At 49.7% G+C, this 14,399-nt stretch overlaps 1 protein-coding gene across 2 annotated transcripts in view; it reads left to right on the forward strand.

Moving 5' to 3' along the window:
* The first annotated feature begins 7,070 nt into the window (after positions 1 to 7,070).
* The window catches only part of oser1 (oxidative stress responsive serine-rich 1), a 38,803-nt gene continuing 31,474 nt past the window's right edge, over positions 7,071 to 14,399 (forward strand). The window contains exons 1-2 of one of the 2 annotated variants that reach the window (XM_055652279.1): positions 7,071 to 7,430; positions 13,504 to 13,620. The gene's annotated coding sequence lies outside the window, so the exon portion shown is untranslated. The remainder of the gene's footprint in view (positions 7,431 to 13,503; positions 13,621 to 14,399) is intronic. The other variant, XM_055652278.1, reaches the window with a different exon arrangement.

The following is a 14,399-nucleotide window of genomic DNA, read 5'->3' on the forward strand; positions in this document are numbered from 1 at the left end:
CTAGGAGACTGCAGGGTGACTTGGATAGGCTGGGTGAGTGGGCAAATGTTTGGCAGATGCAGTATAATGTGGATAAATGTGAGGTTATCCATTTTGGTGGCAAAAACAGGAAAGCAGACTATTATCTAAATGGTGGCCGATTGGGAAAGGGGGAGATGCAGCGAGACCTGGGTGTCATGGTACACCAGTCATTGAAGGTAGGCATGCAGGTGCAGCAGGCAGTAAAGAAAGCGAATGGTATGTTAGCTTTCATTGCAAAAGGATTTGAGTATAGGAGCAGAGAGGTTCTACTGCAGTTGTACAGGGTCTTGGTGAGACCACACCTGGAGTATTGCGTACAGTTTTGGTCTCCAAATCTGAGGAAGGACATTATTGCCATAGAGGGAGTGCAGAGACGGTTCACCAGACTGATTCCTGGGATGTCAGGACTGTCTTATGAAGAAAGACTGGATAGACTTGGTTTATACTCTCTAGAATTTAGAAGATTGAGAGGGGATCTTATAGAAACTTACAAAATTCTTAAGGGGTTGGACAGGCTAGATGCAGGAAGATTGTTCCCGATGTTAGGGAAGTCCAGGACAAGGGGTCACAGCTTAAGGATAAAGGGGAAATCCTTTAAAACCGAGATGAGAAGAACTTTTTTTTTTCACGCAGAGAGTGGTGAATCTCTGGAACTCTCTGCCACAGAGGGTAGTTGAGGCCACTTCATTGGCTATATTTAAGAGGGAGTTAGATGTGGCCCTTGTGGCTAAGGGGATCAGGGGGTATGGAGAGAAGGCAGGTACGGGATACTGAGTTGGATGATCAGCCATGATCATATTGAATGGCGGTGCAGGCTCGAAGGGCCGAATGGCCTACTCCTGCACCTAATTTCTATGTTTCTATTTGATTTATGTGTTCGGAGGACTTGGCCACAGCTTGTGCTTTAAATGGACAGCCAATGCTCATGCATGGGCTTTTTTCCCTCTGGGAAATAAGTTTAAAGAGTTTGAGTTTAGTTTATTGTCATGCGTATCGAGGTCAATGAAAAGCTTTGGTTGCGTGCTAACCAGTCAGCGGAAAGACTGTATATGATTACAATCGAGCCACCCACAGTGTACAGATACAGGATAAAAGGAATAACGTGAATAACATCTAGTGCAAGATAAAGTTCATTAAAGTCCGATCAAAGATAGTCTGAGGGTTTCCAATTAGGTAGATAGTTGTTCAGGGCTGCTCGCTTAGTTGTTGGTTGGATGGTTCAGTTGTCTGATTGAGATGCTTTGCTGTTTACATACTGTGGAACCCAGTCCCTTTAAGAACTGGAAAACTATTTTAATATTGGTCATTACAGAATCATTAAGGGGAACATTCCCGATGTTGGGGATGTCCAGAACAAGGGGTCACAGTTTAAGGATAAGGGGGAAGTCTTTTAGGACCCAGATGAGAAAATCATTTTTTACACAGAGAGTGGTGAATCTGCGGAATTCTCTGCCACAGAAGGTAGTTGAGGCCAGTTCATTGGCTATATTTAAGAGGGAGTTAGATGTGGCCCTTGTGGCTAAAGGGATCAGGGGGTATGGAGAGAAGGCAGGTACAGGATACTGAGTTGGATGATCATATTGAATGGCGGTGCAGGCTCGACGGGCTGAATGGCCTACTCCTGCACCTATTTTCTATGTTTCTATGAAAACAGGGAGTTTGTCTGAATTTCCTGCGTTTCTCTTCCATATTTGAGCAAATTAGATTTTCTTGGGAGAATAAAATTTTGAGTGATTGGATACTTCATTTAGTGAATGTGGTAGGTGTTGGATTATCAACAGCTTCACACTGGCATCGCCAGTCTCCATTGCCCACGTTGCACCAAGGTGTGTGGATCACAAATCGGCCTCTACTGACATCTGCAGACCACAAGTCGACCCAATGGAGAGGAGAGGATAGCCATACTCGTTTCCGCTGATGATGACCTACCTGTGACGCCACTTTCAAAGAACTATGTACCTGCACTCCTAGATCCCACTGCTCTACAACACTCCCCATAGCTCTGTCATTCACTGTGCAGGTCTTGCCCTGGTTAGAGTTTCCAAAATGCATCCACTTTAGCGGAGTCGAGATGGTAGGTTGATTTTCAACGAACATTATTGTGAAAGTCAAACAAAAACAACAAGAGTCTATAGACGGCTAAATAACGATGTCGCTACCACAAGGATGGTGATCAGAATGAATGGGCTTGCCCAAATGCGCGCAAAAACCCCTCCCCACACCCACGTGACTGAGGTAGCCGTGACGGAGGGTTCGACCACACCAAGGCACCAGCAGGTGATACTACAGGACCCCCCCCCAGAACCCGAGGTACTGAACCGAGCGGGGACCCGGATGCAACGGCCAGAACGCGTGGTCAGCGGAGGCGGGGCAGGCGTAACACAAGGGACCGGCGAAAAACAGGGCCGGGATCAGGTAACGGGCTGGAAAGAACAGGAACCACAAGGCCGTGGGAAACAGGCACACTAGGTGCAGCCGGAATGGCCAGCGGACGACCTCTACGTCAGGACAAAACGACCACCACTGGGCTGTCCACGTCCACGTGGGCGGGCTGAGACGGCTGACGTAGAAGAATTCCTCCCGGCTGCCCACGTCCATGATGAAAGTGGCGACGCCGGATCGCAGCACCCGGAATGGCCCCTCATAGACCCACTGTAAGGGAGAGCGGTGGGCATCCCTGCGAATAAAAACATAGGCACATTTTTGCAAAACCACCTGCATATGCACCGCAGGTGAACCATATCTCGAAGTAGGAACGGGGGCCAACCCACTCACCCGCTCCCGGAGAGTCGCCAGCAATGCCAGGGCGGAATCCACCTGCCCGCGGGCGGCAGGGAGAAAATCCCTGGGCACCAGCGGGGCCGAACCATACACCAGCTCGGCGGAGGAAGCAGCCAAATCCTCTTGAGGGGCGGTGCAGATGCCGAGGAGGACCCACGGCAACTGGTCTCCCCATGAGCTGGGCCTTCAGCGCCTATTTCAGGTGCTGGTGAAACCGTTCGACCAACCCATTGGCCTGCGGGTGGTAGGCGGATGGTATAGTGTAACCGTGTCCCGTAGAGCTGGGCCAGGACAGACCACAAGGCAGAGGTGAACTGGGCCCCCCGGTCGCTGGAATGCCTTTGCGGCGTTTTATAACCCAAAGGGCATACGGAGCTACTCAAACAGGCCAAACGGGGTGATCATCGCGGTTTTCGGGACGTCGTCACGGCGAACGGGGGTCTGGTTGTATCCCCGGACGAGGTTGACTTTCGAAAAGAAAGCGGCGCCCTCGAGATGTGCAGAAAAGTCTTGAATGTGGGGCACCGGGTAATGGTCCGCTGTGGTCATGACGTTCAGACGCCGATAATCCCTGCGTGGTCTCCACCCCCCAGATGCTTTGGGGACCATATATAGCGGGGAGCCCCACGGGCTTTCCGAGCGCCAGACGATCCCCATTAGCTGAAACTCGTCCCGGGCGATGCACAGCTTGTTTGGCGGGAGGCGGCATGCCTGAGCGTGTATCGGAAGGCCCACGGTGGGGATGTGGTGCTCGACCCCGTGTTCAGGGGCTGTCCCGCTGAAACGGGGTGTGAGGAGCTCAGGAATGTCAGTGAGCAGGGAGGCAAATGGACCATCAACCTTGGCGACGACGCTGAGCTGTGTGCTGGATGTGGGCGGGGGCCGCGGAATGGCGGGGTCAATGGCTGATCGCGCAGTCATGCGCCCGCCCCGTACATCAACGACGAGGGAGAACGCACGCAGGAATTCAGCCCCCAGGAGCGGCTGAGCGACGTCGGCCACGATGAATGTCCACTCGTACGGGCGGGATTCGAATGTAAGCGAGAGGGTCCGCATACCGTAAGTCCGGAAGGTGCTCCTATTGATGGCTGTGAGCACAGGACCCCGTTTACCACATCCGGCACTCAAATACACCTGGACCATTTCCGACACTTCCCTACCATTCCTTGACCTCACTATCTCCATTGCAGGTGATAGACTTCTGACCGACATACACTATAAACCCACTGACTCCCATGGCTATCTGGACTACACTTCTTCCCACCCTGCTTCCTGTAAGGACTCCATCCCCTACTCCCAATTCCCCCGTCTACGCCGCATCTGCTCCACGGATGAGGCGTTCCACACCAGGACATCTGAAATGTCCTCATTATTCAGGGAACGGGGGTTCCCCTCCTCCACCATAAATGAGGATCGCACCAGGGTCTCTTCCATACCCCGCAACACTGCTCTCTCTCCCCATCCCCGCACTCGCAACAAGGGCCGAGTCCCCCTAGTCCTCACCTTTCACCCCACCAGCCGTCACATACAAAAAGTAATCCTCCGTCAGTTTCGCCACCTCCAACGTGACCCCACCACTCGCCACATCTTCCCATCTCCCCCCATATCTGCCTTCCGCAAAGACCGCTCCCTCCATAACTCCCTTGTCAATTCTTCCCTTCCCTCTCGTACCACCCCCTCCCCGGGCACTTTCCCTTGCAACCGCAAGAGATGCAACACTTGTCCCTTTACCTCCCCCCTCGACTCCGTTCAAGGACCCAAGCAATCGTTCCAGGTGCGACAGAGGTTTACCTGCATCTCTTCCAACCTCATCTATTGCGTCCGCTGCTCTAGATGTCAGCAGATCTATATCGGTGAGACCAAGCGGAGGTTGGGCGATCGTTTCGCCGAACACCTCCGCTCGGTCCGCAATAACCAAGCTGACCTCCCGGTGGCTCAGCACTTCAACTCCCCCTCCCACTCCGTCTCCGACCTCTCTGTCCTGGGTCTCCTCCATGGCCACAGCGAGCAGCACCGGAAATTGGAGGAACAGCACCTCATATTCCGTTTGGGGAGTCTGCATCCCGGGGGCATGAACATCGAATTCTCCCAATTTTGTTAGTCCTTGCTGTCTCCTCCCCTTCCTCAGTCCCCCTGCTGTCTCCTCCCATCCCCCAGCCTTCGGGCTCCTCCTCCTTTTTCCTTTCTTGTCCCCGCCCACCCCCGCCCCCGATCAGTCTGAAGAAGGGTTTCGGCCCGAAACGTTGCCTATTTCCTTCGCTCCATAGATGCTGCTGCACCCGCTGAGTTTCTCCAGCTTTTTTGTGTAACCCCGTTTACCATCATGGGTGTGGCGCCCGGTCGGCGGGAGGATGCTGACAATGGTACCGGAGCGTCTGCCGAAGCGGTGGTCGCGGACATAGAGGCGGATGTTTGGGCCGATCGTGATTGCCTCTACAGATGATCGGCCGAGGCATTTCCCTGAAACGAGCAGGGTTGACGGCAGCGTCGAGCCTCAGCGCCCCAGTGGAGGTAATAGAGGTACCATTTGTGCTTACCCCGGGACCTGGCTCGCTGCTGTGGCTCCGCGGTGGAAACCGTGGGCGGGGTGTCATTATGGTCATGCCGAGGCGAAAGGCGTGCTTGTGCGGAAACACGGTTAATGGTGCCGCCATCTTGTTGCTTCGCCAGCCAAAGTTCGTCAACCCGTTCGGTGAGCTGCAGAGAGTCGGCGAAATCAGCACCAGCGAGCATGAGGTGGATGTCGTTTGCCATCTGTTCCAAAAAGGCCTGTTCGTAAAGCAGGCACGGACGGTGGCCGTCCAAGAGAGCAAGCATCTCGGCCATGAGCACGGACGGCTTGCGATCGCCTAACCCGTCCATGTGCAGGAGGTGGGCGGCGCGATCCCAGCGGCTGAGCCCGAAAGTGTGAAGGAGGAGGGCCTTGAGGCCGTCGTACTTGGTGGCTGTGGGTGGGTTTTGCAGTAAAGGCAGCAACGTGAAGCCATCTCCTACGTAAGCGGCCCTATGACGTGGAAATATTTTGTGTCATCCACCACTATATTGCGAAGGTGGAATTGTGCTTCCACATGCGCGAACCACACTTGAGGCTGTTCAGGCCAGAACACCGGCAGCTTGAAGCCGACGGCGCTCTGATGAGCAACGGGAACGGCGTCAGGAACTGCGGCGGCTTGCATGTTGACATTTGGGCGTGCGGAGTCACCAGTTTAGCGGAGTCGAGATGGTAGGTTGATTTTCAACTAATTTTATTGTGAAAGTTAAACAAAAACAATGAGAGTCTATAGACGGCTAAATAACGATGTTGCTACCACAAGGGTAGTGATCAGAATGAATGGGCTTGCCCAAAAGCGCGGGAAAACCCCTCCCCGCGCCCACGTGACTGAGGTAGCCAATCGGACGGTTCGACTACCCCAAGGATACACCCGCTCCATTTTCTTTTCCCTACTTTGTTGAAACGTTCTACATGTGATTTCTGTATTGTGATTCCACATAGAATTCACGAGTTCAATACTGAAAGTGGTGTGGAGGTCACTACAGAATCGTAAAGGAAAAAATAGGGAATCAAGTTGTATTTGTATGGTTCTTCATTATCTCTTGCATCAAGATACTATGAAATTCTTTTGTTTGCATACAGATGAGTAAGATTATTGTCATACAAATACAATCCCCGATTAAGTGCGGAATTCATTGAAAAAGCACGATATGCAAGTTTTCGTTCTATTTCCAAAGTCCCAGATGCAGCTGGCTTTAAAGTCTTTCTGAACGCAATGAAAGCTTTTCACTGTACCTCGGTACACGTGACAATAAACTAAATTAAGATTTAAAATATCTCCTCAAGGTATGCCTACTTTGAAGAAGTTCTCGTGCCTAGGTCTTCCCGATTCCATATTTCTATTCCACAGTCTGAAGGAGCATCCTGACTTGAAACGTCACCTATCCATGTTCTCCAGAGATGCTGACTGACCCACTGAGTTACTCTAGCACTTTGTGTTTGTCTTTGGTGTAAACCAGCATCTGCAGTTCCTTGTTCTTACATATTATTCCAAAATGTTTAGAGGGCCCATCCTCAATTTTAATATTCAATAATAGTCTCGCCCATTCATTAATATTAAACGAACCCCTCCCTTCATTAACATTGAGAGCCAGTCCTTCCCCCTTCATTAATATTCTGGAATCAGCCCACTTCATTTATATTCAACCCCCATTCATTAATATTCAGCAGTGCGGGTCACGTGGAAGGCGAGGAGGTGGGAACTCCAGCCCTGAGGAGAGCGCGGAGGGGATACGCAGGTTCAGTCGACGTCAGCGTAGTCCTCCGGCACGTCACTGGTTTTGTGGAGTCACGGCGTGAGTTGAGCGTTTGAATGTAAACAAGAGGTGTGGGGGGTTATCACAGACGGTAGCGGTAACGGCGGCGGGCCCGCCTCCCCCTCACGGTAAAGGCCTTGATTGTCCGGTGAGGTCCAGCCCAGCCCAGCCCGGCGCGTGAGGGGGGCGAAGGCAGGCGCACTTCTCGTCTCTGCCAGTCCTAGGCCCCAGGCCCCGCGCCTCCCGCCACCCCGAGGCCCGACTGTCGGGGCCCGATTGCCCAGCGCTCGGCCGCTGCTGCACGCCCGAGGAGACGGAAGGTAAGGCAGCAGCCCCGGCTGCGGGGGAGCAGGGTGTCATGGTCTTCATGGTGGTTCTCGGCCCTGTCCCCGCTCGGGACTCCTGACTCACGCATGGCAGTGAGTGTGGGCGAGGGTAGCGGGTGTGTGGGTGAGGGTGACCCGGTTGTGTGGGGGTGGGCTAATGTGTGGGCAAGAATGTTTGGGTGAAGGCCTGGTGCGTGGATCAGTGTGAGGGGGTGTGTGGGTGAAGGTAGGTTGGAGTGTGGTGGAGGGGTGTGTGAGCGAGCCCCGGCTGAAGAAGGGACCCCGCCCACATTCTCCAGAGATGTCTGACCCACTGAGTTACTCTAGTATTTTGTGTCCTTTTTGCTAACAGATTCCAGCATCTGCTACATCGCTGTGTTGTTTAATTCTGCTCTGGCTTTGATTATTCATGCCCTCTTTATGATGTTTATTGTGGTGGGGGGGGAGGGGGGGTTCAGTCAACTTATTTCAGTGTTTTGTAGAAACAAGGAACTGCAGATACTGGTTTACAAAAAAAGACACAAAACTTCACTTATCCATGTTCTCTGGAGATACTGCCTGATCTGTTGACTCCTGAACTTTGTATCCTTGCTTCTGTATTTTCTCAGCTCTGATGAAAGTTTAGGGTTTTTATTGTCATGTGTACTGAGGTACATTGAAAAGCATGTTATCAAATCAGAAATGTGATACATACACAATCAGGCCAAACTTGTGTAGAGTGAAGGGGATGACAGTGCAGAATATGGTTCTCAACATTGTAGTTGCTCAAGTAACTGGAGAATCCCTGGAGAATCGTGGATAGGTGACGTTTTGGGTTGGGATCCTTCTTCAGACAGCATCAACAGTTCCTTGTTTCTCCAGGGCCAGAGAATCTTTGGATTAAATGAAATGATGCTTATATCCTCAGTTTTCATCTCTATCTAATGATCTGGAGAAACTGGCCATTCAGAAGCAATCATTTTTTTTCTTTTAATCATTCTCGTCTATTCAAATAGCTTGCTATATAAGGATTTCAGATGGGATGTAAAGCTCTTCCCACCACAATAATTGAATTGCAGCAACAACTAAAAAAACTGGAGAAACTCAGCAGGTCAAGGGTTTCCACAGATCAAGATTCGAACATCTGTAGTTTCTTGTGTCTCTGTTTTCTCAGATGCTTCCTGACCTCCAGAATATTTCTAGCACCTTTATTCTGTGGGTCGCTTTTCTTCACAGTTAATCCAGCAATTCTGGCCAGAGTTGAACTGACAGGCTGTGCAATTGTGGACACAAGAGACTAAAATCTGGAGCAAAGAACAAAGTGCTTGAGTGACTCAGCAGGTCAGGCAGCATCTGTGGTGGCAGGGGGGTGCTTGACCATCCCTGTGCCTTCACAGGTACTGCCTGGTCCCCTTGCTTCAGCATTTTGCCAGCTATGATGAAGGGTCTTTGATATAAAATGTTTCAATTTCCACAGATGCTGTCTAATCTCCAGAGTGTTTCCAGCTCTTTTTTGTTTATTTTTATTCTGTGTCCATCCAATTGCTTGTGCCACTTAATCTGGCAGTACTGGCCTGATTTGAGAGTTGACAGACTGCTTGTGGAAATATTAGAGACTGGAATCTGGGGCAAAGAACAAAATACTCGTGGGACTTGGCGGGTCAGCAAACATTTGTGGAGCGAAATGGCCAAATGCGCTTTGGAACCTTTCAAGGCTGGAGTAGAGGAGATAGCCGGTTGAAAGAGGTGAGAGGAAAAGGTGAGCTGCTGAATTCCTTCAAGAATTTTGATTTTTTTTTTTGCTGCAATTCAATTGAAGTGGTGATAATGGGTCTGCATCCCATTTAAAAACTTTGTCCATCAAGCTATCTGGTAGGCGAGGAGGCTGGGGAAAGAAATCGTTCATTGATACTCAATGGCCATCCAGTTCCCACAGAAGAGAGGTTAGCACTTGAAATGACCCATTGGTAATTGTCCTCAGAATTGGGGTGGATTCTGAACCATAATCCTCCAAATATTATAAAATGTATAACTTTTAAAAGTATACATTTTTTAAAAGTTTCTTATGGAGTAGCATAGTTTAATTTGATTGGTATCATTTATTGTTGCTTGATTATTGTAATTCCCCATCTGGGATATGTGATTAATTTCTGGAAAGAATTTGAGCCTGTGGCTTTTATCAGTTCCATTTACAGTCTGAGAGCTATTTGTCCTCAATCGGAGAGCTACAGATTTGAGCTTCAATTTAGAGGTTAGCACGAATCATCTGGTATTGATGTTAAAGAAGGAACTGCAGATGCTGGAAAATCGAAGGTAGACAAAAGTGCTGGAGAAACTCAGTGGGTGCAGCAGCATCTATGGAGCGAAGGAAATGGGCAACATTTCGGGCCAAAACCCTTCTTCAGCCTTCTCCATCTGAAGAAGGATTTCGGCCCGAAACATTGCCAAAATCCTTCGCTCCATAGATGCTGCTGCACCCGTGGAGTTTCTCCAGCACTTTTGTCTACCTTTGGTCTTGATGTTAGTTTGTTATTGTCAAGTGTACTGACATATGGTGGAAAAATTAAAATCCATCAATTGATATATCAAATGGATAAATCAATAAGTCTGGTGGCATGCTTACTTTCTTTAGCCTTCTGTGGATTTGGAGGTCTGTATTTTCTTGGCCTTAGCATCAATGTGATTGTATCAGAACAAATAGGTGATACAGGTGCACAACCTTTTATCCGACAGCCTTGGGACCAGACACTTTTCGTAATTTGGAATTTGTCGGTCTTCGGAATGGAAATTTTTTAGCGTAGATTTTAATGGCTGGCTCGGTGGTAGAGTGCCCGGCTCATATCCGCAAGGTCGCGAGTTTGCGCCTTGATCCCGGCAGTTCCTCGGTCGCGAGTTTGATTCTTCAATGTAGTTTTTTCTTGCAGAATAAATATCTGTATGAAATGCAGTGTGTTGAATGAATTCCTGAGTTTGTAAATGTGACCGCAGCATTGAATCACCTCCCGCACTCATGTCACCCTAGCGGGGCTACATGCCCTAAGGCGGCCTAAGGCGACATTTTCACACTCTTATATCCGTGTGCAGCAGAGGCGCCAAACGTGAGCTTTGGTGTGCAGACGACATCCTGGAAAAATGTCTGGTTTCTTCCAGGTAGGCGATATACCCTCCCGCGCAATATACCCTCCACTTCTCTTTTATGAAGGTGATTTAGTTCCCCTTTCTTCCAGGACCGACCCGAGGTTCCGCTGTCACCTCTGCGGGCCACCCTCGGTGAACGCTCACTCAACTTTGTCTTGGGATTCCTACTCTCCCACGCAATGTACCCTCACCTTCTCTTTTATGAATGGGGATTTAGTTCCCCTTTCGTCGAGGACCGACAGGAGGTTCCGCTGTCACCTCTGCGGGCCGCCCTCGGTGAACGTCCTGTCTCTCTGTCCCTGGGATAGCAGGGGGCGATCATACAGCACAATACCCCCCTCCAACTCCAGAGGAATCCGCTCCCCGATGGGCTGCTACGGCGACAAGTGGCAGTTCGCCCACAGCCCGAGCTGCGTGACACCAAGAACAAGACGCACCTTGCGCACCATCAGTTTCTGCCCCTCTGGAGTTGGAGCGGGGCTAGGCTGGAGTTGCTGATCTGGGATCTCCGTGCTTGCAGTGGGGTCGGTGTCCCGATGAGGGGGCACAGCTCGGGCTGTGGGCGAACTGCCACTTGTCGCCGTAGCGGCCCATCGGGGAGCGGCTTCTGGTGGTCCTGATGTCTCCCGCTAGTTTGCAGTTTTCCTCTGGAGTTGGAACGGGGCTGGGCTGGGCTGCTGCTGGCTGTGGGTCTCTGGGATCTCCGTGCTTGCAGTGGGCCTGGGGGTCGGTGTCCCGTTGGTCCTGACGTCTCCGGTGACTGGCATTGCCGACGTGAAGACAGTGCAAAGCCCCCACGCCGGTGCAATGGGCGGGGAGCTGGAGAGGGGAGGGAAGGGGTCACACACATGGCCAGGAAGCAGAGGGGTGTAGGTGGGGTGAAACTGAAGGGAGCGACAATCTGCTGCTGCCTGCCCGCTGAGTTAAAAAGTTCCCACGCAAGACTCACGGTACACTGTGTATCGTGAGTCTACCGTGGGAACATTTTAACTCAGCGGGCAGACAGCAGCATATTGTCAATTATTAACCCTCCCGCGCAATATACCCTCACCTTCTCTTTTATGAATGGGAATTTAGTTCCCCTTTCTTCGAGGACCGACCGGAGGTTCCGCTGTCACCTCTGCGGGCTGCCCTCCGTGAACGTTTTCAAGGACCTTTTTTCAAGGACTGAAAAAATGTCGCTATTCGGAGGTTTTCGTTATTTGGATCGTCGGATAAAAGGTTGTGCACCTGTATTTACACCTGGGAACTTGATGCTCTCACCTACCTTCACTAGTTGAGCGAGTACTCCACCCTGCTTCTTGAAGTCGATGACAGGCTCCATCTTACTGACATTGAGGGAGAGTTTGTAGTCTGGACACCATGCTACTAAACTCTATAATCATTCCTGTACCCGTCTCATCATTATTCAAGATCTGGCCCATTGCAGTGGTGTCATCTGCAAACTAATAAATTGATTTAAAGAAAAGCATTTAGCTTCACAGCCTTGAGTGTATGGGGAGTATACTAAGGAGCTGAGGAGGCGGCCTTGTGACGCACTGATGTTGAGAATTCTCATGAATGATTTTTGTTGCCTATCCTCACTGATTATGGTCTATAGGTCAGGCAGTTGTGGATCCAATTACAGAGGAAATGTTGTGACTTAAGTCCAAAAGTTTAGATATGACTGGAATTGTGGCGTTGAGTTGGAGCAATCTCAATAATAGGCATCTGACATAGATGTTATCCAGATGTTTTGAGAGTGAGTGTAGTGCCAGGGAGATGCCATTTCTTGTGGAGGTGGTAGGCAAATTGCAGTGGATTAAAGCTGTTTTTTAAGGCTGGAGCTGATGTGTGACATGACCGCAATGGGTGGCACAGCTAGTAGAGCCTCACAGTGCCAGAGACCGTTCGATCCAACCTCAGATGCTGATTGTGCGATATTTGCACATTCTCTCTGTGACCACATGGATTTCCTTCGGGTGCTCTGATATCCCCCCCACATCCCAAGACGTGCAAGTTTGTAGGTTAATTGGCTCTCCAAGTTGACCCTAGTGTGTAGTCGGACAGTGAGATAATAGAACTAGTGTGAACGGCTGATCTACAGTCGACGTGTCCTGAAGGGCCAGTTTTCATCCTTTATCTCTAAGCTAAACTAAACCAAACCTGCCTCACGAAGCTCATGATGGTGGATGCCAGAGCCATTGGCCATTGCATTGAGGCATGCTGCCATGATTTTTTTTGGTAATGAGATGGCAGTAGTCTTAAAGCAGGTGTGAAGATCAGATTGGAATAGAGCGAGTTTAAATATGTCCATGAATATTCCTGCCAGCTGGTCAGTGTGGTTTCCGAGGACACGACTAGGGACTCCATCCGCGCCGGCCACCTTCCGCAGGTTCGCACACACAATGACCACTCTGATGTCTATGACGATGACACTGGGTGCAAGCCCACCAGAAGTGAGAAACAACCATTCGCTGACTTTCCGTTCCTCATTCTGGACTGTGCATTTAAAAAATTTTACTTTCTCTATAATGCTACGATGCTCTGGCAGGACTTTCACTTAATTTTTTTCACTGTTGCCAGCCAGGCAACCTAGGCAGTATTTTAGGTTGCCGAATGACAGTTTACATGGTCATTTAAGACGGTTTGCATGACGCGTGCGATAATGTGCTCGGACGAAGTGCGTAGTTACCATTCGGAATTATGCTCAATGAAGCATTCACATATTATTTCTGCTTCAAATAAAGTCACAAATAAACATATTCACCAATCAAGACATGATATATACCACAATGACATGCAGCAAAATTATAATACAATATCTCGACTCTTTTTACACGTTGCAATGAATGCAATTTCTATTATTTCTTTCCACTTCCAAACAAAAATGTGGTTGGATTATTCAGCGTATGATCAACCTGTGTCAATAAATCCTGGACCATGGTAACATATATGTTTAACACTACAGATTGATGCAAGCATGTATTCTGTGAAGGACCAAAAATTATCATGATATGGCCATAGCATGGGTCTTTTCCTCTTGAATCTTCAATCATCAATCTCTGTTATGCCCAGTCACAGCAGGGTAAGTTGATAAAGAATTGAATCGATCTGTTTGACACCTTTGAAGGTGGACACAGTAACACCATCATGAGGGGAAAAATAGATACATAATATATCCCTTCTGCTCTGGGATTTTGTAATTTAAAAGAAATAAAGCGAATGGAACCGTACTTTAATTTTCTTTTTCCTGTAACATACTTGTTACTGTATTATTATTATTACCTGACCAGACCTATACCATACCTTTGAATGTATATACAGGTGCACAACCTTTTATCCGAAAGCCTTGGGACCAGACACTTTTCGTAATTCAGAATTTTTCGGCTTTCGGAATGGAAGATTTTTAGCGTAGATTTTAACGGCTGGCTCAGTGGTAGAGTGCTCGGCTCATATCCGCAAGGTCGCGAGTTTGCGCCTCGATCCCGGCAGTTACTCGATCGCGAGTTTGAGTCTTCAATGTAGTTTTTTCTTGCAGAATAGGAGAGAATAGGGGGGGTTAGGCTGGGATCATTCTCTGCGAGATAATCTTAGTGCGGGAGACAAGTGTAGGAGAGGTGTACTGACTGTGTGGGCAGAACTTTGGAAGTGATTGCCCACCATTCTCAAAAGCCGCTGTGTCTCCCTGTCCCTCCAACTCCAGAGGAATCCGCTCCCCGATGGGCCGCTACGGCGACAAGTGGCAGTTCACCCACAGCCCGAGCTGCGCCCCCTCATCCGCAACCCGGGTTCCTCTGGAGTTGGAGCGGGGCTGGGCTAGAGTTGTTGCTGTCTGTGAGTCTCTGGGATCTCCGTGCTTGCAGT

Source organism: Leucoraja erinacea, chromosome 21 (genome assembly GCF_028641065.1).
Source record: "Leucoraja erinacea ecotype New England chromosome 21, Leri_hhj_1, whole genome shotgun sequence".
NCBI lineage: Eukaryota > Metazoa > Chordata > Chondrichthyes > Rajiformes > Rajidae > Leucoraja > Leucoraja erinaceus.